Source organism: Dunckerocampus dactyliophorus, chromosome 15, assembly GCF_027744805.1.
Source record: "Dunckerocampus dactyliophorus isolate RoL2022-P2 chromosome 15, RoL_Ddac_1.1, whole genome shotgun sequence".
Lineage (NCBI taxonomy): Eukaryota > Metazoa > Chordata > Actinopteri > Syngnathiformes > Syngnathidae > Dunckerocampus > Dunckerocampus dactyliophorus.
Genome location: NC_072833.1, coordinates 18,127,508 through 18,154,731, shown reverse-complemented (window position 1 = coordinate 18,154,731; position 27,224 = coordinate 18,127,508). Strand labels below are relative to the sequence as shown.

General features: G+C 43.1%; 1 protein-coding gene across 6 annotated transcripts in view; it reads right to left on the bottom strand.

Moving 5' to 3' along the window:
* Positions 1-27,224, bottom strand: part of pcdh7b (protocadherin 7b) — a 100,875-nt gene that overhangs the window by 5,087 nt on the left and 68,564 nt on the right. The window lies entirely within an intron of this gene.

Below are 27,224 nucleotides of genomic sequence, written 5' to 3'. Positions count from 1 at the left end.
GGCATGACATCTTGGCGTGCCTCCCCTCCTCCCGCAGCTTCACAGCGACAGTGGACGCCGATTGTCCTGCTCATTTAAAACATACAATTGCGAAATAAGCTCTAGAGACCATGGTGTCCTGCACCTGATTCCTCATGCATTTGCCTGCTCTGTCTGTTCCGATTCAGATGATGTAAAAAAAAAAAAACATCATGCTCTGCTTGTCATTAGCAATCAACTTTCACCGTCCTATCTTTTGTCACCATAAATGACAAACTGGCGAGGTACACCAAGGAGGAGAGGAGATTATTTCAAGATACAGTCCACTGGTTCTATAGACTTGCCAAGAATGATATTTCCCCCAGTTAATGATTTGAACAGCTGCACTAAAGTGAAAATGTTAAGTGTCAGCACCCCCTGAGATGGTCCCATCAAAATGACTGCTATTTTGTATTCATTAGTTTACTCCACTAACTTTGCTGGTGTCTAGATTAAGAATTCAAAGACTGCAGCAAGCCTGCCATTTCCAAATCGAGCATAACCATTACATGTTGGCAAAAGTAGTATTGTTACCATAATTCAATCCACCTCCGACAATGTACACTAGGTTCTCAACTTACGAACTTCCGATTTGCGAACATTCGGAGATACGAACGCAACCTGACTGGTCTATATTTTCATGTATTTTGCCTTGTAGTGACTCCATATTTATACTGCTACATGCTTGACCAGTAGAGGGCACTGTGACACTGCTAATGGGACCAAGAGGAGAGGAAGATGAGAGAGAGTGTAAAGGCTAAATTGTAGTTGTATGATACAACCCAGCAGAGCTGGTAAATAAAGTTTATGAAGAGTTAATAGGCCTGCTTGATTCTACACCACCCACAGAACACTACCTCTTTTAGAAGAGTCTAACGACGACGACGATTTGGCCTTTTTTCAATAACTCCTCCTCCACCACCACCACCACCAACGACGACCACGACCACTCCTCTTCACAGGTAAATAACATTTATCATTACGTATTATTATATCATTTTTATTATTATTGTTTTTTTCATTAATTATCCTCGTGTAATATTACTACTGCATCCAAACTCATATTTACATACATACGCATATACTGTATATGTATACACGTACATGTAGTACCTATATCATTGGTAATATTACCTTTTGTTCGACTTACGAACAAATCAACTTGTGAACGGTCGTCTGGAACCAGTTGTGTTCGTAAGTTGAGAACCTAGTGTATTGACCATTCTGCTCTATATCTCCTTTTTTTCTGCGACATTGCGTCCATAAAGACCAAACAAAAAAATCAGGCCGTGGAAAAGCGTGTCAAAGATCAGCCCCGAGAGGACTCACAGCCCTCTTTCGTCACATACAAACGCCGCACAATCAAGCGCTGTACAACACAATACAAGCAGGGTCATTCTGGTGTGTTAAAGAGCCCTCCTTTACAACGTTACAAAGCAGCCATTCCAGGTTTTATCCCTGGGGCGGAGACCTTGTTATGTGCTGGCCTGAGACCAGCCAGGCTCTCCATCTCCATTGCTTGGGGAAAGGAGCTTTCAGCCAAGAGGACACGGTAAATTCATAATGGCCGACAACACAGTCCATTTGCCCTCCTTCAGTTTTGCTTTAAATTCAGGAGGAGCGTGGAGGATGAAGGAGTGAAACATGATGACAAGAAGTAATCATTAGTCACTTTTTAAGATTCTGCTTCAGTTATCCACCTTATCTTGTTGACACTGTGGGACATTTCAAAGAACATCCACTTTAGCAGAGGACAAAACAATCAAGGATTGACATGCATCAAGCTTCGTCTTTTGCAAGGGCTATTCAAAATATTCAATTGAATACTTGCTGGTGGACAAGCATAGTGCCATGTGGTGATACATACACTTGCATTTCATCTGTCAGTCCGCGGACTATGACCTCTGGCTCTCTTTATTTGCATTTGCTTTGCTTCTCAGGTTTGGCCTTCTCTTCGTGTACTAAAAGCCAGACATTTATGCAGTTAGGAGAATGATGAAGCACAAGAAGCCTTTAATCTGATTTTTTGTTGTTTGTGTTTTTAAAAGACACCACAGTTGTCTGGCAGTCACTCAAGGGCCTCATGCAAGAAACAGAGGACGACAGTTGAAGGCACGACGTATGCAAGGGATGGAAGGAGAATTAAAGGAGAGTGACAATGCTTTGAGTGTAGCAGGGTCAGAGCCTGGGAGAGGCGAAGCGGCAGATTGAGCAGAGAAGACAGCATGGCTGCCTCTGGGCCGTCATAGGCCAAACACACTGCCAAAGAGAACAGCGGAGAGGACAGAATTAGAGGAGGATGAATCGAGGACAGAGGAGGTCTAGCATAGACGACAAATTGCAGAGACTGCACACATCTTATCAGTCCAGTAGACAGTCACATGATTTAAATACAGCAACAAGGTCCTGTGTTTGTGCTGCGAACCTCAGCAGACATTTGAATACACCTCCACCGCATTCCCAAGAAAGCTCAAAAATACTTCAACCTCCAAATGTAATTTACACCCGTCCATATGATTCCGATTGCAGGGCAAAGACTAAAAAGGGCTGAGTGGAAAAACGCACAAGAGAGCGCCTCGGTGAGAACAAAGCTCGGAAATGGACTGACGATTGCCTCCAAGCCCCTCATCAAAGGCCGTCTTGTTGAGACAGATCTATTTTGCACAGCGCAGCAATCAGTGCAAAGATGACAGTGTACATTGCCGCGTGTCATACAGATTACTCCAAGCTGCTGAGGAGAGCGGAATGAAATATTTATCCTGCAAAACCAACTGCTGCAAATGCTACATGGGAAAATGGTAAGAGGAGTCGGCAAGCGTCACGAGTGATACGAGGGGAAGGATGACTGGAAGAATGCAGAAACAACATGCCGTTCACTTCATCCCTCACTACACATTCTCGCCTCTAATGGGGTCCCTTTTAATTATGTGAATCTTGGCGACTAATTATGGCCAAAGTGCGAGTCTCCCTGTGTGTGGAGGTCTAGCGTTCCAGAGCCCCCGTGGCATCGCCTCGCAGCTGAGAGAGGCTGCGGCATCAAAGACAGACAGACAGGCACACAGACGCGGCGACGGCTGAATACGCAACAAGAGATGGACACGGGGATCAAAAGGAAGCACGGGAAATGAGGCAGGCAAAAAAAAAAGAAGAAAGCAATACAATGGTCAGAGGGATAAGTTAAGGAAGGAAACGTTCCTGAGAGAAAGGAGCGGAAAGACAAAATATTGGGCGCTAAATTATTAATGGTGTGACAGTGAGTTCAGACAGAACAATATCCACAGAAAAAGAGCAATATTTGTATTTTTTTCTGTCTCTCTGTCTTGCCAGACTATTAAGGCGTGATGAAAGATGGGCAGAGAGAACGCTTATGATGCTGGGGGGTGGGATTAGAACAAAAGCGAGTCCTGGGGACCAGTGACCTTTTTGAAAGCGCAACTCATGGTGTGCACCTCAAGCAATGGCTTTAATTGAGGGCATTAACGTCAGCAGAGGATTTTTTTTTCCCATTGTGCCAATGCCAAGGTCAAACTGTTGACAAAAGTTCAACTAAATAGCTGAGATTGATGGTGGATGCCATATTACTGTAGCAGTGCCCCCTAGTTAAGCCAGCTGGAGGAGTGCATGTTGCAGGCTGCATCTATAAAGCTTGTGTATACACAAAACAGAGACGAAAAGTTGCATACGCCGTTTTCCACGTATAGTGTAAACCTGGCGTGATAATGCGCTCACCAGCACGACACCTTTTGTATCTGACGTACGCAGGTTTTAGAGACATGGCAAAAAGGCCACACGCATTTTAAGTGGTGAAGTGCAATCATATGTTAGACATAAAGTGGAAAGTGTTGCTATTTTACATGACGCTGACGGATATCATTTGCCATTTGTCATAAACACCATTACGCACCTGTGTAGTATCCGGACTAAAAGATACAAGGAAAACACATAGCGGCGCTTGAACCTTTCATCATTTTATTTTATCATGAGAATATTGTGTTCGATTAACATTAAAGCAAACATGAATTTGTCAATTAAATAATTCTATCAGGTTTACGTTTACAAGACACAGAGATAGTATGCCTTCAGGGCGCCGTTTCTTCCTTTTCTTTGTACAGTTTATCAAAAAACAAGACAGTTCTTTGTTGCGTATGTCAAGTATGTCATCAATAGCTACATTTATGGATTTGTCTTACCACGGCCTTTATTTGTGTGGATAGTGTCAGGGCCGTGTGAGTTAGCTTACTCTAATTCGTTTCCTTTTCCAAAAATGAGGCGGTTTTGTTTTGTTGTGCTATGTACGAGCACACATGAGTTCCCACACTTCTACTTAAGGTGGAATCTATGAACCACAAAGTCCACAAATGTGTGTCTGTACGCCATTGTTTATAACTCTGAACATTTTTGCCTGTACGCAGATTTTGGGTTTCTGGCGTACGCAGACTTTAGTCAGAATTCCACACACATTTTTGTAGATGATCAGTATTTACTGCCTGGCGAGTACAACTGAAGACAATCGTTTGGATTCCAATGCCGTGCTTTCAGAGAAAAAAAAAATGGAACAAAGGCTAAGCATGCAAAATGCACACAAAGCGTATAGTAAAATATAAAGTGCCATTCATTATTCTTGTGCTGATATTATGTTAACACTCCAGCTGTTCCACTTGTTGAAAATGTGCTTTCTTGAGCTTAAACACTCATATAATCAGATCATCTGGTGCATTGTTTGGAAGATGAGGCCAGTTCTGATTATGTACCTTCCTCTTTTTAGCGAGGTCAGCACCCTTTCTGGAATCCTTTGCCCTGCTCCTGAGGTAATTAATTGTGGAGAGATTAGCTCGCATAATTTCATCCAGGTGACAGTCTTGTAGCCAATTATCAAATATGCCTCGAGCGCTCCCTCCCCTCTACCCACATCATCTCTCCCCTTTACCTCCTCCCTGCCTGTTAGAGAGGTCAACAGCCAAGCCAAAGAGCCCATAAATAAAGTGTCCCTACGTGCTTCCTCGTTCCTCTTGTCCACATATGCTTGAGCACATGAAGCAGTGAGTGAAGCTTCTTTAGACAGCAGGTGGTTGTCCGCAGCACAGTGAGTGAATCATTCGCTCAGGAATGGTCCTCTTTATGTGTCTATAACTAGAATCGAGTGACTGTGTAACACATTTGTGCATAAGGATTAGTATTAGCTACCAAACAGCTGCAAAAGCAACTAATAAAAGAATATGGCTTGGTTTGAGAGTGAGTCAAATGAACCATACAGTGTGTGTATGTGTGTGTGTGTTGATGTTTGCTAGCCACAGACAATAGATAAGACAAACACAATATGTATGAAGAGGCGGCGGGTGTTTAGAAAATGGTAGGGCTTTCTGAGCTACTGTTGTGTGCGCTTATTATACCCCTAATTCTCTCTCGCTTTCTCTCTTCAGAAAAGAAAGTGTCATTGCATTCTCCTCCACTGTTGGTCTTATCACCCCTGCCCAGGTTCTCTCACACAATAGCCACTTTTTACACCATTAAATGGTTATTTGTCAAAATATAATTTCGATTTTTTTTAAATAGTGCCTTAAAAATAAACTAGAGACAAGAATTGTTGCTTTTAAGAAACTGTACTATAAACTGTACTAAAACATCTATATCAAGACTTAAAGGAAAACTGCACTTTAAAAAAAAAACATTGCCCATCATCCGCAATCCTTATATGAGACATGAACACACGTCTTTCTCTTTTTTGTGCATTCTAAAGGTATAAAAACAGATAAAAAGAGACAGCTCATTCCTGCACGTAATGGGACACACCTATGCCGCCTACAAAGACCACTATTACAACACCAGCGAGAATATTAGAAAAAACATGTATTATTACATCAGTGCCCTCCCCTCCGGAGAGCAACCAACAGGCACGCATTTTGACCACTGAACACGCCCGTATGCCTCGCCGCCCACCAGGCACACAACCCTCAAGCTCGAGCCAGGAGCCCAGTCCCCCAAACCCAACCGGATGTATCAGCGCATGTACAGCGGATCGCCTCGCCACAAGGTTAAAAATGAGGGAGAGAGAGTGAATGACAGAGCACGCAGCAATGTGCCTGAGCACACAATAGTGATTATTGCACGTTAATATGGCTCCAAATATGCCTTTGTTACCTCAGAAGGCACAAATATAACTCCATAGACGTGCACCTCCAAAAAAAACCTTTGAGCTGCATTGACTCTCCTGTCTCTCTCTCCTCACCATCGCTCGCCCACGACACTGAGCCAACAAGCCGAGGTGTAGTTTGCTCATAGAATCCCACGCCACAATCCCAACCGACAAAATCCACAAAAGTAGGTGTGGCTCGGGGGCCATCCGCGTCTTGTGGCTCATTTGTCATAGCATCACTGCAGAATCAAAATATAATGTAAAAAACAGCAAATAAGAAAAGGAATAAGTGTTTCCCAATATGTGCCTTCTTAGCTGTGTCTTTTCATCTGTTTTTATATCGTATATATTATATATAACACACAAAAAGAGAAAGACATATGTGTTCATGTCTCACAAAAAGCATGTGGATGATGGGCAAAATTTTAAAAAAGTGCAGTTTTCCTTTAAGATACATTCTTAATGCTTAGAGCTACAGTTTTACTATGACTTGGGTGATAAAAAAAGATCAAATAAATGGTGTGCATACAAGCATAATGCATGTTCAACAGGTCCCTCTAACCAAGCAGGTATCCCCCCATGTTCAACAGGTCCCTCTAACCAAGCAGGTAGCCCCCCATGACCGCATGAGGCGCCCACGAGCCTGGTTTTCATTCAGGTTTTCAGCTAATAATGTATTAATAATATGTTAATGTTTATAATACATTAGAAATTAAAAATACAAATACAGTAGAAATGTATTCTGAAATAGAAAATGCTGATTTTTTGTGGGTGTTTTATATAAAATATGAGTTGTGGATACCAACATTTTGTTTGTATTCACTTTGTTTGCTTTTTAAAATAAGCTTCGAAAATAAATGTAACAAAATTGAGAAGCTCCCCGCAATTTTTATTTTATAAGAGTAGCTCTCGCAAGAAAAAGACCCCTGCCCTTAGCAGTGTATGGAATTTTAAACTACAGGTATAACTAAGATTAAGCAGCATGATGAAAACTCTGAAAAAAATAATCTGAACCCAAAAAGGTTGTGAACTGGTTCGAAACTCCTTAGAAACCTTTTCACTCCAACTCAACATAGTTTTTGGGATTGCAATCTGATGATGAAATTGTCTGTAGCAGGTTACTTAGTCAATTGTACAGCAGTTATTTGTACTCTAAGGCTCGTCTGTTGAGACGTTGTAATGAGATGACACTTGCCCTGAGGTTACCTAAAAGATGATCACACAGGCTTTGAGAGTGTTCCCTTAAAGACACACCGAACACCTACTGAGATCGTTGAAAATAAACCGCATCAGTCTGCTTTGCAGAACACAGCGGCATGTGGATGAAAACGCTAAAAGGTTGTGTCAGTCAGCAAATAGGTTCATCTTTAATGTATCCTTGTGTCGGACCAGGGTGCCCTTGTTGGTTCACAAATGAAGGCCTCAGTAACAGCATGAAGGCTTCCTGTGCTACTTCCAAAGTCATCTGATCATCAGTTTAATTTGCAGCCTCTGTGAAAACATGTCAGTGTACTTCCTCACTAGGAGAAGATTGCACTTGGTGAAAATCAGGATCTTTGATTCCTCAGGAGCCTTAAAACATTATCCATCCAGGCTTTCTAGCTCAAAAAAAGCTCAGAGTGATACAGCCTGATAACGCCAAGGTGTCCTGGATTATGGATAGATAGGCCACGGCTTGTTCCCTGCAGGAACGCTGTATTAGATTTCCTGCAGAGCTGTCACCTTCCCTGTCCACCTGCTGTCTTTGACTTGAGACTCAACTTTCAATCCTTTCCATTTTTCAATCCCTTGCAGAGAAGAGGTGTCGAGGGTCCTTCACTACACTTCACCATTCCTTCAGCCAAAGTGTCCCTGAGTTTTCTTTGTACTGTACCTTCTGTTCTCAATTATTGATGCCTAAATATGCCCCCCCCCCCCATTCAATCAATAGCCCTTTGTTAGCCAGATAGACAATACCAAAACAAGAACCACCATCAGAGCAGAGACAGTGTATTATTTTAAGCACTGGGGGCCCAATTTGTCACTCTGGTGGGCCCATCACAGGCGAATACCATTTCTGAAATGCACGGTTCACACCGCCTGTTGGTAAGATCAAAGTGCCTGCCGCCTGGTGGTTTCTCCCATCTTGTGTTTCCCCCAAGCTGATTCCTACTGACAAAACAAGTCAATTTAAATGGAGTGGATCCCCTATTGAAACAACGAGAAGGGGCATGGGAAAAGAGATTGATGTGGTGGTCGGCTGGGTGAGCTTTGAATAGGTAGACAGCAGCTGAGAGGTATTCACAGATGTTAGGAATATAGGAATGTTGTTAGCATGACTTTCATACCGTGTATTATTGAAAGTTCATAGAGTCCATGCTGATGTTTCCATTCACAACTGACTTGTACCTCAGATGAATGTGCAATTAGACATGAAGCATGTAACGTAACTACACGGTGCCTTTGAAACACAGCCAGCATTCTCCATTATTCACCCCTCCCAATACCCACGACCACTTCCCCACCCCCCTTTTTAGCAAAGCTCTTGACCAATTGATTTTTCCACTTTCCTGTGTCTGCCTTTTTTCCCGTCTTTGATTCTAATGCTTCTGGGTTGTGGGAAATATTTATTCACATTGATCGACGGCTGAGCTGATGGGTCTTTCATGAGCGGCAGAACTCACACTGTTCTCGGCCCAGCAAAATATCAGCCACCAGCTTTCAGCTTGTTTCTTTCCACCTGTCAACATGAGCTAGTTCACTGGAGTCCTCCACACATTGCGTGGCACTGTAGGCTTTTTGCATTCTCGTTTAAAAAACAGGGTGCATCAAATTTTCATTGCGTCCAGCTGCCTTGGCAAGTAATGCACACACAGTCTCGTTCTGTTTCTTAAATCTTAGCCTGTACTGTCAATGAATGGCTGCAGCATGACTCATGTATAAAAAATAAGCGCAAGGGTCTTGCAGTTCATAGACAGTGGTAATCCTCAAGAGTGCATTCCAGTGCACGAGTGTACACTCATTCATTTCCGGAGTGCACAAAAACAGAATCATTGACATGAAGGCTGCCCTTATGAGGCATAATAAATATTTTCTCAGTATTGACAGTTTCTGACACATACAGACAGCCCATACTGGACTGTATAATCTATTGACAACGAGTACAACAAACAGTAACCACATTACAGTCAAACCTCGGTTTTCGTATGCCCCAATTTTCGTTGAAAAATGTTACTTAAATTTTGCCTTGGTTTTCGTACATCATTGCACTTAACAAACGAATCTGTTTGCCCTGTACTGTAAAATTCCGTAAAATCAAGTGCCCAAACAAAGTATCCTACATGTTGCTGACTCACTATCCCAGCATGTTTTATTGTATGTGACTGCAAAATAACCCGCCATGGGACCAAAGAAAGAGTGTCTGAACTTGACAAAAAAGGTCTGAGACACTACTGAATTTGATTTTGCTAGGGTGTAAACTATATTTATTCTCTATAAAATGTATTATATTGGGTGTTTTGGATTTACATTATTTCCTAGGGGGAAAATTCCCTGGATTTCGTCTGACCTTTTGGAAAAAATTATTGACGAAAACTGAGATTAAACTGTATGTCTAATCCTGATGAATATCATCCCCATGCAGGGCTATAACTGACCCCACGACTTCCTTTTGCATTTTCGTCTTCATATTTGGCTGACACTTGCAGCAAAACAAAACTACATGAAACCCAAGTGTCCCATTGATTCGTGAATAGAAGGTCACATGTAAATAAGCTTGGCTGTAAGCAGGAAAGAAGGAGGCATTGAAGACCATCCATGTTTGTTGTAGGGGTGTAAATCTCTTAGTTATAAACGATCAGACTAGATACACGGGTTATGATACGATTCAAAAAATATATATTTTAAAAACACAACGATTCAATACAATTTGATACAGCGTACAAACTTTACCAGAAGATTCAGACGATTCGATACGATTCTAAGATTACATTTGTTGATGTAGACAGAATTTTTCAAATGTGTAAAAGAGCCCATAATATCCCCAATCATTCTGTAAGTCAATGGTCCAGAAACCACAAGGCAGCGGGAAACTTTCAGGCGCAATGATACAATTTTTTTTAAAAAGTAAAAAAATACTACTACTAATAATTTGTAAATAATGATATCAATTTTTATATAAATGGATATTAATTTGGAAATATGGGCCATTATTTTATTTAAAAAATAACATACAGTTATGTTACAGAAATACAGAAATCCCAGTTTTTGCATGTTTGTTGGTGTTTGTTGCGAGCGGCGACCTGTCCCGCTTTTTTCAACAGTCCTTGAATGCACAATCTAACTTTCTCCCACGTTGCACAGATAACATGTGGAAAAGCATAGAGGTAAGATTTGATGACATTATTGAGTGCTAATGTGCATATTTGTGATGCAAGACCTCTCTGAAAAACAAACTCCAGGCTTGTACTGGTGGATGGTTGGTCTGCATTCATTTAGTGCTTTTAATTAGATGTTGTTCCTGCCTTAGTTTTACACAATACATAATAAATAAGTGTTGAAAACCTATCCCGATGACTAGCTGGCACACTACTATTATTTACAGTACATGCATTCTCGTCTTCAGTCATGGTAAGCTATGGACCATGCACGACAATCGTTTAACACAGGCTGTCGCTTTAAGAGACTTACTGTCAAACTGGTTGTTAGTCTTGCAATTACCGGTGCATGTCTTTACAATCGATTAATCTAAGGACTTATGGCTGATTCTTATCGATCCAGGAGGCTGCTACCAATGCAGCCGCATCTCTCGCTTCCCAAACCGGATATCCGGTCACATCGGTTTATTGTTCACAACCCTAGTTTGCTGCTGTTGGAAACATTCCTAAAATGTACAACGATGATGTGTGCACACCCATCACCATCATTGCACAAATACACTACCTGGCTGAAAACAACCCAGGATTTATCTAATCAAATAGGTAAGAGCCTCCCATTGGATAAATCTTGCATGGGTGATGATTTTTCAGATGGGAACACATTATGTTCCCCAAGCTGATGCAGTGAGTACCTTCTCATTTGTTAAACAACTTTTTTTTCGATTTTTAGTGTTGAGTTTTTCACAACAACAACAAAAAAAACAGAAACAATGAAACTGAGTGACTGTGGCACATAAGGATCTGACTAATACCTGATGAAACCATTGTTCTCTCAAAAAGGCGTGCTGAGCTACAGCAGAATATGCCACCAAATTAAGAGAGAGCAAGCGGGAGAAACAATCAGTGAGCGCTTCAGAGAGTGAGAGATACAACTGAGAGAGTTGGTAATATGTTTGGGAATTTAATAAGGCTCAGTGCTCCTCAATAATATCACCCGCTTTGCGGAGTCCTCTGGGAAACATGAAATGTGTCGATAAAGGATGATGCCGCCCTCTGACAAACTGCAAACTGCTAAAAGCACTACTGGAAAATGAAAAAAAAAAAAATAGCCACGTTTTGCCTTCATTGCTAGCGTTCATGCTAATGTGCTCCAGGTGACAATTTCTTCTCCTGTGATTCGTCAAACCTTCCCACTTTAAGGTTGCAAACACTGCTTATTCAGACCCCTAAACAAGGTCAGCTTTGTGTGTGCAAAAGCATTTTACCCGAATAGCCTCTCAATATATAACGAGGGTTGTAGCTTGCCACCAACCGACACATTATGGAAGGGGTTTGGATTAAACTTCTAAAACCACGGAATATAAATAAATTGATAAATGAACATTTAACATCACAATTACCTTTAGAGAAGACTTGCGAACCGTGATGAGTGGACGGAGGAGGGGAGGGGAAAGAAGAGCCAAGCGTACGCTGTTTCATTCTACTACATTCATGGAAAAATGGTTAGACCACCCTGGTTTCTTCAGTTTATTGATCCATTTTAATGCCTGGTACAACTAAAGGTACATTTGTTTGGACAAATATAACTATGATAACAGATGTAACTCAGAAGTGTTTAATTTAAGAGCTGATATGTAGCAACTTCCATAGTTTTCTTGATAATAACCCAAATCACTTAAGTTCTTACATGAATACCTACAGCATTGTACTGCCAAAAAATGTAACTCTTATGAGCTATTTTGTTGTCAACGTTGCATAGTCCTTTCTGGAATTCAAAAGTGTTTCTCACCTTCTTAATCAAAGTTCTGCCGTCATGGTGGGTTATTTTGCAGCCGTAATAAAAAAAAAAAGCACACAGAACACTCAGAAATTCACAGTGCGCTTGGAAGAGGAAGGAAGGAGACAGAAACATTGTTCTGTGTGTGTTCAATGACTAAATAAACCACCCACACACACATAATAAAGATGATTAAAGTATTCTGGACGAAATCTGTCTATTGTGTCCCAAAGTGTCACTATAGCAAAGAACCACTATCCATTCTTCACGCTGAGCCACCAATGTGTGAATGCTTTGTTTGGGCACTTGACTAGTTTGTTAGGCGCACTGTTGGCCGTACGATAACCAAGACAGTGTACAAAAACTGAGACATACCTATTTTTAGCACTATTTTTTGGTCGAAAACTGAATCACACAAAAACCAGGGCGAAAGGTACGAAAAGCTTACAAGCGAAATAGAAGTGGCTCCAAGACACCCCATACATTTCCAAACCATAGATTCTGGCACATGTAAGTTTTGTCAGATGTTTTTTTTTGTTCCTGGTCATTCTTGTATGCTTTTGAGGTCAAGCAGTGCATTCTGCACCAAACATGCTGCAATATGGTTGCCGCATTGGGCTACATAGAGTATCACACTAAAGTGAGTCTAACCCTCACATTTCAGCAAGCATCTTCTGAATAATATTCTATATTATTATATTGTCAATATATTGACAATATATTATTATATTGTCCCAATTGCACCAAATACTTGCTGAACTAAAGCAAACAACTGAGTTATGTTACTGTGTGTGTGTGTGTGTGTGATGCGTTGTCTCTTTCAATTCCCACACATCAGAAGCAAGTCAGAGATGCACCTGGCCTTGCCTGCAATGTCCTGTCAAACAAAGACAGACAGACAGCCTCTCGCACCGTTGACTTCTATGAAATTTACATACTGCACTGCCTGCTAGTGTAGAAATCACCCTCAGGCTGTACCAGACCTCAAATTTAGGACAAGCTCTTTTTCACTTGCCTCAACCCCAATCTCCCTTGTCGCTACCTCACCGGGACTTGCTCACGCTTGACAAAAAACCCCAAACATGTACTTTGCTCCACTGCTGCAACAATGGGCCGTCTGCTTTCAGATGTGGGATGCAAAGCGTGAAAGGCAAAAAAAGAGAGAAAAAAACATGGTCCATTTCTTGCTTCTCCCCGCTGTCCCTCACTCCTCTGTTTCCTATCGAAGCCCGCACTGATGTTCACATTCCCTCGTTCTGGCTATCAAAGCTCACCTGCTCTTTTGTCTTCCCTAATCCATTCTCTCATACCCGCGCAATCTCCCTTTTCCTTCAATACCTTTGAAAATTTCCTCCTCTCGCTTTTTGCCTCACGCCAGCCTCCCTGCATTTCTCTCATTATCTGCTTCTGTCTCCGCTGATCGGCCAACGACTCCCTATTGGCAAATTCATGAGATTGATCATTTCTATACGGGTGGGTGGCTATACTAAAAGAGTCCGTCCTCTCCGCTTCTCTCCGAAAACCCCAGCCGACGAGCCGGAGGTTCGATATGCACTGGGTTCAAGGTTGGGAGAGGTGGTGGGAGAGCGGCTAAAAGGAAAAGAAAGTGGAGTCTAAGCAGAATACTAATAAAGTGTGGCATTCCAGGAAACCGGCTCCAGCATTAACGCTTCATTTGCTTCAGCACTTTCGCTTTCCTATTGTTCCTATGTCGGCACGTCATAACATGTTGATATGGATACAGCTGTTTGGAAAGTGCACTAGTCACAGGCATACGCAGAAAAAAATCAACTTAATATATTCATTTTCCTTTGCAGGCGTTCAATTCTTTGGTTCCATTTTCTTTTAATGTCTCAGCGACGGGAGTGTGTGTTCAGGATAGTGAGAGCAGAGAGCAAGCGAGCGGCTCCATTAGCATGATTAAAAGGACAGTAACAAATGACTGCAGTCTCACAAAAGCCATGTGACTATCACAACAGGATATAGGCCAAGTATATCACATCCCCTGACGATTAGTCTTAAAGAGACACCTTATGAAATGGAACAATTTGCCAAGTTTCCTAGATCGCTTGTCGTATTGTTTGTAGTATTGCGGGAATTTGCTTTGGAGTGTGCATATGTGTATGGATGCATCAAATATTAATGGCCGCATGGTCGCTGGTGGAGCCTTGTTATCACACTTTCTTTGGGGAGGGGGAGAATGCAGAATGCAGAGCCGCTTTCAATGCTACAACTGCTGAGCTGCAAGGGAAGGAGGACACTAAAAATAACTTTCAAAAGCCCTAAACCTGCTTTATTTCTCTCACGCAGGGTGCAAATGATTAAATCTATTTTTCTTCCATTGAGAGACTGACCTGCATGTTGAGTAGTCAATCTTGTCTCACTTTTCAAAAATGTTTCTTACCAGTAGTTGTCTTTTGCTAGTCGTTTTTTCCAACATAAGGAAGACGTTCTGCCTGTTTTGATGTCAGCATACTGGAAGGAACATGGTTCTATTTTTGCCCATTCAGCTGGCATTCATGAATATTGGAAGCTGCGTAAATGCGAAAAAAAAAAAAAAAAAAAAAAGATTCCACTGTACATTAGCAGATGGACTTCTGACATCTTTGCACTGCTTGTGTGGCAGGTGCTCTCAAGCTAAGTTTGAGTGGGGAAAACAACCACAGACTATCAAGGTTGCTTTTAACTATCCAATTATGCCACATACATTGCAAACTAAATGATGGGGTACTAAAAATCGTCTCTTGGTCTGTGGACATCCATTGGACTTTCTCACACTTATGGTAAGCTCTATTTGAATGACTAAAACCCTGAAAAATGCTATAACATGAAAGCAATAAGACGCAATTGTCAATTCTCTGACCCATTTAAAGTGTATAGATCCATAACAATACCATAACCCTTTAACTCAGCCTTACACGACCAAATACAATTGGATCTCTTGTTTGGTCTCATTATGAGACAGCTGCTGAAACTGCTTTTTGAAACCGGCGTGCGATCAATACTATCTAATTGTTGAGATGAGATGAGATTAGTCTTTGAATGCCAACTGCGGCATGATGTGAATCCAACACCATCAAAAGGAGAGAAAAGTCCACTCTGAATTGATCCCAAGGTAGGGAGGTGTTGTCATTGATGAGTCCAAACTATTAAAACCACCTCATCATTAAATGCTCCACGCAGCATCAATCGTTTCCCATACATTCCTTAATGTTGGCTTGTGTAATATATTAGGGGGGGGAAACAGCAGAATAAATCATTGGGTTTAGAGTTGTGAGCAGAATGAAAGGGATAAGCTTTGGCTAGGAGACTTCTATTCTTGGAGTGTGTCTGTCCTATATTTTGAGAGTCACTGTGCTACTGCCTTGCATAAATAAAAAAAAATGGGCTCGTGTCAAATGAAAGCCGTGTTTTGAAAATATATTTTTTTAAATTCTTTTTAGCTCCATTCGGCTGTACAGTACAGTTCTTATTTCTCACATCATTTACATAAACTGTACTACAGAGCATACGGTGCCATGTGCATGATGTGCAAATTGCCTGAAACAAAGCTCTTGCGTGTTGGTGTGCAATGACAAACTTGCCAAGCAATCTTTCACACAGATTTGGTGACTCCGACACAACAGTCCCCACAAATCGATTGTACATGTGAGCACTGCCTGAAGACCTTCTATATTTTAATTTGATTACGTTAAATTGCACCATTTTGTCCTGTATATGTTCTGATCAAATATAGAGGTGACTTTTTCATACTAAAGGCTGATTTTAATGAGTAGTAGGAGGAGCTATGTTTGAAGGCATTTTCATTGACCAACACCCACTAATAGTAAACAGAAATGAAAACAAATGGGCTGCAAGCTCATGGATGCAGATGGGCATTGTTTTTTTTATCGATTTCCACTGACCTTAGAGATCATCTGACCAAGTTATTGATTTATTGTGGGCAGCATACGATGATCAAGCATGACAGTTGACAGAGTTGGGATGCGCTCGCCGTGACCTCCAACACCTCTTAACATCCAGAATTTAGTCAATTTCTTGTCAAAAGGAATGTAAAACGACAATAGTCGTTAATGTGCACTAATGCTGCTTATGGGAACTTAGACGACTTGTAGGAGGCAGTTTATTTTGTAAAAGTAGTAGCTTTGCAATGAAACCCCTCATTTCCCCTGAAACCCAAATACTATCCCAGTGTTTTAGAAGTTTTCCTGGAGGACACGAGTACGCTCGGAGGCTGGTGATGACATTTTGAACCCCCGCAAGGACTGAATCATTACAAGCACCTCCCCCCACTGGAAGTGTGGTGGGATCAGCAATATTTCACACTGACAGAAGGACTTGACAGCAGGCGTTCACACATGAGCTCTTCTCTCCCCTTTATTCATTAATATATCTTTCTTTTCCATTGCTACACATCCCTAGACAGGAGCACATTCAAGGGTATTTGTCTACTGCGGAGCAAATTTGAAAGCGTGGCCTGCTTGGAAGAGCGTGTGTGCGTGTGTAAAAATATACTAGAATCAGCATGACACTTGAAAGGCCAGCTAAGTACCCCCTCTATATGTCTAGAATACACATATGTATGGAAAATTGTCTGACATTGGTTGTGAACTCTTTTCTCAGTGTTTCCACCCGACACTTATCCTGCAACATCTTATACAGACGATGAGCCTTGTACTTGGAATTGTCCTTATTTGGGAAGACGCCTCTCTTTGCTCTCAGGACCCCTGTGTACTGCATCATTCTCTGCTTACACGAGGAGGAGCCAAAAAATAAAGTTTGACAGTAAGTCTCCTTACTTGGTGTGACCTTCCACAAAGTTAAGCCGAACTCATCTTTAAACAATTTGGAAATAACAGCCTAGTCTTTGGCAGGAACCTCACAATCTCCAAACAACTGAGGCGTATTAGCTTTGGATGCAAGTGATGTGGAAAGACAATCAATCCCACTGAATCACACAGGAGTAGTCATTCTTTTGTTGTAAATCTTGCCAAGAGAAGGGCACATCTCTTTGGGTGGCCTATGTCGGCTTTTTAGATAAAAATTTACATTCCCAGCTGTCTGGCCGCTGTGTTCTCATTAGTCCAGTCCAAGATAAACCTGTTAAATTAACAAGACCTGGCATAAAAAGGAGAATGAATACTATCCCAACAAGATCAAATAGATATGACAGTTTTATTTGGACCATGTTCACATTTTGTGCGTTTACCATAGTGTCTGAGATCTCAAATACATCCATTCATCCAATTTCTATGCCGCTTCTCCTCATTAGGGTCGCGGGGGGTATTCTGGAGCTTATCCCTTCAGGCGACAGGCGGGGTACACCCTGGACTGGTCGCCAGCCAGTCGCAGGGCACATATAGACAAACAACCATTCACACTCACATTCATACCTATGGACAATTTAGAGTCGCCAATTAACCTCACTTGCATGTTTTTGGAATGTGGGAGGGAACCGGTGTACCTGGAGAAAACCCACGCACGCACGGGGAGAACATGCAAACTTCACTCAGATGGAACCCAGGTCTTCCCGATCTCCATACTGTGACCGTGCGGCCATCTCAAATACAATTGTGGTGAATTTAAGACGTTTTTGTCAGAACCAGATCAAACAGTTTGAGTTGAACTGTGGTCGGGTGCATTTCTAGTTGTACAATACACTTTTACCAGTTGCTGGAGCTAAAATCTCAAGTCTTCATAAACTCCCCCCAATTGATCCCACTATCACCAATCATGAGCGGTGACTAATACCATTTGCTCGGATCAATTAAGCTGATTGGCTTGGGCTCTGTCTTGGCCAGCCCAGGGGGTTGGCAGTCACAGACAAGTTGTCCAATTAAGTGAGCACAAGCACTTGCCAATAATGGCTGAATAATGGGCCTTAAGGGGGGTGTGATTCATCGCCGGCATGAGGCATCAGGGAACACATTGAGTTTTGGGGGGAAAAAAAAATAGATTTCTTTTTTATCTTTCTTTTTTTTGCCATCTTGATCAATATATGAGCCCTGTGGCGTTGAAAATGTCCTCATCCTGGCCTGATAATAATTAATTTCAGGGCTGCCCCCTGAGTGTACCATGAGCAAATGTCACCATGTACTCTTGTGAAGAGGTGGCTTTAATGAGATTCAGGTAGGAATGAGCAAACAATTCTTTTCCATGATTTTTTTTTTGACAGTTATACATTCAAAAATAGACCCTAATTTGCTCTGAATAGCTGTTTGGCAAAGGCTATAAAAGTTCATGCTTTTTACTCCTCCCCTTCTCTTCCTGCTGTGTCTCAGAGTCTGGAACAATAGGCAATAATTAGTTGAAAGGCTTTAATTTCTTCAGCGTACATCTCCCTCCCCAATCATTTGCTCTCTCTCCCTCGCTTTTGTTGCTCTGTCCAAAACCGACAGGTTGCTTTATGTCACATCTAAGCAGCTGTAATTTAATGCGCCATGTGTGGCGTCTGACAGTAGCGTGTTTAATCTCTCCCTGTCTAATTCTTGTCATTGGTACCACCTGATCATAGGCCCGGAGTGGGAGAAGCCACATTGTGCATATAAAAGGAGCATTTGAAATGAAGACAGGGATGAGCTGAAGAGAGGCTGCTATCTTTGCTGCCTTCTGTTATCTTTCTTCCTGCCTGTATTTTCCATAAAATGATTCTTCAGGATGTTGTAAAAAAAAAAACAAAAAAAAAAAAAACCACCTCATTCTGCTTCTACATCAACATAGCTCTGTTGCTATCAGATCATGCGAGATGGATGATTTATTTCTTCGTTCTCCTAGTTCTCCACCATAATCTTACGTCCACTCTGCTTTCTACTCCGCTCCTCTTTGATTTGTGGACGAGAACTGCACACCAGGATGAACAACAAAGCATAGGGCATCACAAGGTGCATGAATACTCTCTTCCAAGTGTATGCAAGCCAACCCCTATTTATTCTCTTCCTGCAAAGCTATGCCCTGTGATTGCATGTGTATAATGTGCTTCAATATACATGTCCAACACCCATTCTTCCCCCTACACTCTTTCTACTAGCTTCATTATGCTGTGCTTATTTTTCCTCTTGTATCGCTTCTAGCTGCTCCTTTGATATTAGCAGCAAATTGTTTAAAAAGACACCTTGCTGTTTTATTTGAAAGACGACAGGCAAGCTTGCGACAGCTGCAGCCTGAATCTCATTGAATATGTTTGAACATCAGGGATGAGATTCTGCTGACCATAATGCCGTGCAGTTACCAGCAGGGTATTATGGGAGGGAAAGCAATTTGGTGCGGAGAGGCTCAATGGCCTCATGAATCAAGCCAATATGTACAATGCTATAGCAGTTAAGAGAACCATGCGAGCCGCCTGGAGATTTCCCTGACACTTGCTGACTGCCACACGCCTGCGCCAACAACGCCTCTGCAGTCATTCTAACTGGATTCAGTGTCCTTTTGTGCAAGCTTGTTGTCATCAGGTCGCGGTGGTCTGCTGAGAAACACCCAGTGAGGTCAAGCAAAGTATCAGCACATAGACCAGAACACTTTTATGGCTCTCCAACAACTTGTTGATGTCATTAAAACACCTGCCGTACACGCTCATAGCCCCTTCCTCTTGGCCTAGCCCCTACCTCATTGGTAACTATGCTGCTTAAGCTGCTAACGCTAATGACGGCAATCAAAACATTGGCACTAATGCTGTTAATAGTGACGATAGCGCTAATGAGGACACTACCTGGGAGGCTGTTTGCTTTAGCTGTTTTTCTGGCTCACCCTCCGGGACCACAGATAAGAGACCCTGATATCCTGTCACAGTGATCCCCAGGTGGTCTCCTGAATGTCCTCGCAGGCTCTCATCTGCACTGGCGAACGGCTAATACACATCGCTAATTAAAGACAGGGGAATGAGGTAACTGCCAGAGTCCCTCAAGGGGCTTGGTGAAACATCCTAACTGTTCTCTCTTTGAGACAAGCCCTCAGCCCAAGGGGCGGAGGGTGCAGGGAATGGGGGTCATGCGACAACATTTACAACTTTGGTTCCCAAACAGCTATTTTTCTGGCCCCAAATCATGAAGAGACTAGGCAAGAAATAAATATGCTTTTTATGCTTGCTGTGACTAAAAACTGAATTGTGCACGGCTACTGAGTGCAGAAACAGACAGAAAAGAGCTCTTAAGCTTTTCTGTGTTGAGAAAGTCTATTTATATACTGTATTTTGTGTCTCTCAACAAGAGTGTGAGGGAGGGAGGGGATTACAATATCACCTTTGTAATGCTAAATCCCATTACTAATCTGCTGGTATTGATTGGCCACCATAAGCATCCATTTATAAAACTGCAGGGCTGAGGGAAGAATCAGGGATTTAAGGTGAAAGGACAAGACGCTCCCAAATGGACTACACAGGATAAAGCAGTTTCTCTGAGCCTGTGCAGGAGCAAGAAGTCACACGGAGCAAAAACGAAATTCTTCTCATCCGAGATTTCCACTACCCACAAGCACAGCATCGTTGTAGCCCACGCAGGACCTCAAAAAAGGTGAAAAGAAAATGAGCCCCCCTGCCCTTATTTTAGTGTGGCTATCTGGCGGTTGCCCTTTAAGAGTGAGAGTCTGCAAGCTCCATTCGGGAGCCCAATCCCCTGTTTGGTCATTAAAAGCGGTTTCTAGAATGGCATCCATCTGCTGCTCCCTCATTACTGCTGTGAGTGATGGCGGTAATGTTCCTAAATACGGTGGTGGCAAATTGTCATCGCAACCCTTGACTCAGGGAGTGGACACAAGCCGGCTAATGATGCCAGTGTGTGGATAGAAGTGAATTGTGCTTCTTCCAACTTGGACTCAATGCACAATAGCATCATTAAGAGTAAATGGCATGTCCTCCTGGTGACATGGCTCACCTCGCTGCAGTGTTTGCGCTTGGGGTTGGCTTGTGCTGCCACAGGCTTTGACTTAGAAAGCCAAAGATTGCTCATCGCTGTCGCACGTCAATCATTGTCACTCTTCGCTTTCCTCCCCCAAACCTGAGTCCTTTTCTTTGATGGCTTTGACGGATGGAAAACTTCCTAATCAAGCGTTGATAAAGAGCTAAGCTTGTGACTCAGGAAACAGCACATTCAGTGAGGATAAATGCCTTTTCCATGGAAGCCATTTTGATTTCACATGCATGCCGTCAAGTGAGGCTGCCGCTGTTTCTTTCTTTACGCTCCAAGTCGCCGTTTCCATATTTAGCTGGAGAGTTCATTCCCAATAATGACCTCTTTCTCACAGCTCACAGTTAGGCCTAATGTTGGGGCTTCCCTCCTCATACATAGACGGCGGTGCCAACAATCATCTTTACACGCATGCAGCCATTCATTTGAATATGCAAATGTGTGCCGCAGAATAAAAAAGGGCTAGATTGGTGCAGACTCACATGTACTACCCTGCTTCATGAGATGCCCCCATGTTCAGAGGGAGAATGTATAGTCAAGTAAGCAATAATGAGCACATAGTCTCCGTAGCCCAGTCCCTCAAGCGTATCACACACGAGTACATGCACACACACATCCCTCCCTCAGTCGCATCTTTACTTCATTGCTACTTTATGACATTTTGCTATTCCTCACTGTGCACCTCCTCGCCAATCTTCTCCTCGCCACTTCCCTATTTATCCTGCTCCCTGGTGGGACATGCTCCTGTAAGCGCAACCGCACCAGCGGCTGTTTGTTTGCATTGCGCTGATAGGGGCCACGAGGGTACCTTGGGGCACAGGAGAGACCAGGGGCGAAACTCGAGGCATTCAAATAAGATGGAAAGATGTCAGAGATGTTCCCACAGGCTGGGCTATGTTGTTTAGAAACAGGTTACTAGACTAAATAGAGCTACTCTGATCTCTAGTTAAGGTGTGCAACTTCAAAAACATATTTTTTTTGCATCTGGATGAGAAAGTCACTTTGTCATCAACTAGTATCAATCTTCTCTTTAATAAAAAGCATGTTTGTTATAAGACAATCAAATTCTAACAGACTTTAGCCTACATCTTGGGGGAAATCGGGCCGCTCTCTGCTGGACATTAGAAATAATTGACCCCTAAGTTAAGTTACGGCCTGCGCGATGCACGATTTTATGTTTCTTTGTGCAAAGGAAACACAAACACACAAACGCCCACTTGCTCCACGAGACAAGCACACAATAAAAGGGCCACTCTAATCCTATAAAAGGTGTCTTTGTGGTATATGAAGCTGTAGCACTGTGGTCCACTTCACTTTAGCTGGTAATTATCGCTGTCTGCCTGGAAGAAGAGGAAGTAATGCTTTATTGCAAAGTACAGCAAAGACTGAGGACACAGAGGAGGAAAAGACCAGGAAACTAAGTGATGAAGGGGTACCATTACCTGGTTATTTATCTGTAAACATAGAGAAGGAAGAGAAGGTCCCACACATGTACAGTGTTTCATGGGAATTCCTGGCTGACAGGGAGAACCCATTGTGACCAGAAAATGAATTAAAAGCAAAAGTAGTCAACCCTTCCATTCTATTTCATTATTCCAACTTTAATTACTCGCTTATTTTGGGGCTATGGCGTTCCTTGATTAAAATGGACACTCTTTAATAACCTCAGCCCCCTCAAAAAGGAACACACTTCGACGACAGAATAATTAAAGCAGCGGTGAGATAAGATTCATATCCTCCATCTCTAACCTCTCATTTTGAATGTGCTCTAACCAGAGAGCCAAACTGACCATTGAGAAGGTGGGGGAGTAAAAAAGAAAGAAAATATTCATGGAAAAGAATCCCAAGGATCAAAATTTTGAATGTCTGCAGCACACTGCTGATGTGTGAAAAGAAAGTATCTGCCAAGGTTATGTCCCCACATGGGCGGGGTAGCGGTGTTGACTTTGTACGTGTCCAGCAGTGCCCCCCAGGGGGGTGTCTATTTAAAGCAAGGAACGGACATCTCTTCACCAAGAAATGTAGGAGAGAGAAGTGGGGCAGGACATTTGCGGTGTCCTCCATGCAAACATGCACCTACTGTATATTCATTGCAAACATGCCCTAACTTACACTTTGAAAAGGACATCCTGCAAATAGCATTGGACATTGGATCATGAAGCAAATATGTTTGTCAAGCTAATAAACATGAGTGTTACCAGTACTAGTAACTGGTGCCGATTTCCTCAATTTTGGATTTCCTTTAATTTTACATCTGAAACCGATCTTATCCACTGATCTTATCTACCTCGACAAAGGTCTGAAAGTCAGCTACTGTCCCCTTTTGCTCTGGCAGACCGATGGCTGCCAATCAGGCTAAGGCTAATGCTAAAGCTAGAAGGAGCAGCGGCCTGATGTTAGCCCTTATGAGCAGTGAAAAGTGCAAAGCCTCTGCGAGGAAAATTATGGAGTTCATGGCATTGGATGACAAGCCATTTTCGGTCGCTGTGCTCTTTACTTTTGGTTAAACATCAGGTTAAACATCAAGTCTGCAGTGTAACCTGATGTTCAAGTTTTGTTTGTTTGTAAAATGTGAAAAATGAAAGACTAAAAGGAACTGATACCATTTCGCAGATTGGACAGCAACTTTCTAAACTTTATATTTGAGAGAACTGCCTCGTGTGCACTTAAAACAACATGTTTAGTTTTCAATGGGTATTGTTAAATGTTTTTCAGGAAAATAAGATTGAAGGTGAATGCTGCCAGTTCAAAAAAAAAAAATCAGTATCTGCAAAAATCAGAATCGTCTTTTTAAAGATTGGTGATTGGCCAGAAATTGTAATCGGTGCACCCCTACCAGTAACAATGCCTTTTATTGCAATTATAACAACAAAATTCCCACCAAGTACAGTGAACCTTGGTTAGCGTCCGCCTTGGTTCGCATGTTTTTCGGTCAACGTTGAAAATTAATCCACAATTTTGCCTCGGTTTGCGTGCATTCTCCGGTTAGTGCAGAATGTGGCGCACATCTTGTTGTGTTGTTAATATACTGCGTGAGTTAAACTGTGTTCTTAATGTATTTTATTATCAGAAATGATCATTCCTTGTTTGCATCCTATTAGCTAGCTAAACAAAATGGCAACCGGAACTGGAAGTTACTTCGCCCGTCTATGATGACATCAGCGGTTGTCTCAAAAATGCTAAAACAAAACAAATTCTAATAGTTTTACAATTATAGGTTTACATGCACAACACAATTCTAAATGCAAATAAATGGTAAATGAAAGGGAGACTTTTACATTCACTGAAGACGTGACTGTTCAAAGACACAATGTGGCAGCGAGATCAACCACTACTGCCTTCCTGTTTTCAGTCACATCAAAATCAGGTTTTAAATTAAGGTAAAAGTAACCTTAAATGTTCATTTATCCCTTTCATTCATCATCTGTATGTATTTATACACATTTAAAATAGTTTTCTGCATGTAAAACTATAATTGTAACTATAACAATATTAATATTTGTGGCTTTCTGGAATGGATTAATTGGATTTACATTATTTCTTATATCTTAAGGCCCACCCCTTCTTCAGCCCAGCCTGAAGAAGCCACACAGGATCTCCCCTGTATAGTCCCACCACCTGCGGGGGCAAGCATAAGGGTCCGATGCAATGTGTTTGGGTGGCGGTCGACGGCGGGCGCCTGGGCGACCTGGTCTTCAGCGGCCAAATCTAGTTCTTGGGACATGGAATGTCACTTCTCTGACGGGGAAGGAGCCCGAACTTGTGGTAGAGGTTGAGACATTCCGACTAGACATAGTCGGTCTCACCTCGACCTACAGTTTGGGTTCTGGAACCAAACTTTTTGAGAGGGACCTTGTTCTACCACGGAGTTGTTGCAGGGGAGAGGCGGCGAGCTGGTGTGGGCTTATTAATAGCCCCTTGGCTCAGTACCTCCACATTGGAGTCATCCCCAGTGAACCCTACACATTCGGGTTGGGGAAAGGGCCCTGATAACGTTTGTGCGTACGTGCCAAACAGCAGCCTTCTTGGAGTCCATTAGAGGGGTGCTGGACTGCACCCCAGCTGGTGACTTCGTAGTTCTCCTGGGGGACTTCAATGCCCATTTGGGCAATGACAGTGTCACCTGGAGGGGCGTGATTGGGAGGAACGGCTTCCCCGATCTGAACCCGTGCGGGGTGATGTTATTGGACTTCTTTGCGAACCACAGTTTGTCCATAACAAACACCATGTTCGAACATGTCCACAAGTGCACTTGGCACCAGGACACCCTAGGCTGTAGGTCTATAATCAATTTGTAATCGTATCATCAATCATCCTATGGAGCATGGATGGCTTGTGGGACTCCTGAAGCAGCTGACAGGCAGGCCAAGCGGCACTTGGCTTTGGCGGTGGTCGAGGCAAAAACTCGGGTGTTGGAGGAGTTCGGTGAGGCTGTGGAGCATGACTTTTGGTCGGCCTCAAAGAGGTTCTGGAAACAGTGCCCGGGCCACGCTGTTTACAGTGTGGACGGAAGCCTGCTGACCTCGACTGAGAATATAGTCGGACAGTGGAAGGAATATTTTGAGGCCCTTCTCATAGGAAGCAGAGTCTGAGGTTACAAACGCTGTTCCATCACCATGGTTGAGGTATCTGGGGTAGTCAAAACGCTTCCGAGAATTCCTCAAGGCTCTGGATCTTGAGGGACTGTCTTGGCTGACACGTCTCTTCAACATTGCATGAAAGTCGGACCGGGGTGGTGGTCCCCCTTGTCAAGAAGGGTGACTGGAGGGTACAGTATGTTCCAACTATAGGTGGATCACACTCCTCAGCCTCCCTAGGAAAGTCTATTCCAGGGTGCTGGAGAGACTGGTACGACCGTCGAACCTCGGCTACAGAAGGTGCAATGTGGTTTTCGTCCCGGTTGCGGAACACTGGATCAGCTCTACACCCTCGTAAGGGTACTGGACGGTACTTGGGAGTTTGCCCAACCCTTCTACATGTGCTTTGTGGACTTGGAAATGACATTCCACAGTGTCCCTCGTGGTGTCCTGTGGGGGGTGCTCCGGGAGTACGGGATTGGTGGTGTGCTACTACGTGCCATTCGGTCCTTGTACAACCAGAGAAGGAGCCTGGTTTGCATTGCCAGCAGTAAGTGTAGCCTGTTTCTGGTCAACATTGGCCTCTGCCAAGGCTGCCCTTTGTCACAGATTCTGTTCATAACTTTCATAAATTTCTAGGCACAGCCATGGCATCGAGGGAGTCCAGTTCGGGGGCCTTAGGATCTCGTCTCTGCCCTTTGCATGATGTGGTCCTGATGGCCTCATCGGGCTGTGACCTTCAGCGTTTAATGGGGCAGTTTGCAGCTGAGTGTGAAGCTTCTGGGATGATACTCAGCGCCTCCAAATCCGAGGCCATGGTTCTTGGTCGGAAAAGGATGGATTGCACCTTCTGGTTTGGGAAGGAGTTCAAGTATCTCGAGGTCATGTTCACGAGCGAGGGAAGGTTGGAGCGTGAGGTGGACAGGCGGGTCAGCGCAGCACTGCTGTAACGGACCATCGTGGTGAAGAGAAAGAAGAGCCGGAAGGCAAATCTCTCAATTTACCAGTCGATCTATGTTCCTGTCCTCACCTATGGTCATGAGCTTTGGGTTGTGGCCGAAAGAATGAGATTACGGATACAAGGGGCTGAAATGAGCTTCCTCCATATGGTGGCTGGACTTGCCCTAAGAGATAGTGGTTGTCCGGGAGGGGCTCAGAGTAGAGCCGCTGCTCGTAGACATCGAGAGGACCCAGTTGAGGTGCTTTGGGAATGTAGTCCGGATGTCTCCCGGACGCCTCCCTGGTGAGGTGTTCCGGGCATGCCCAGCTGGGAGAAGGTCTCGGGGAAGACCGAGGACACACTGGAGGGATTATGTCTCACAGCTTGCCTGGGAACGCCTTGGTGTCCTCGTAGTGGAACTGGAAGAGGTGGCCGAGGACCGGGAAGTCTGGACTTCCCTACTGAGACTGCTGCCCCCGCAAATCGATTTGCCTAACGTCCGTTTGACCTTCTGGAACAAATTAATG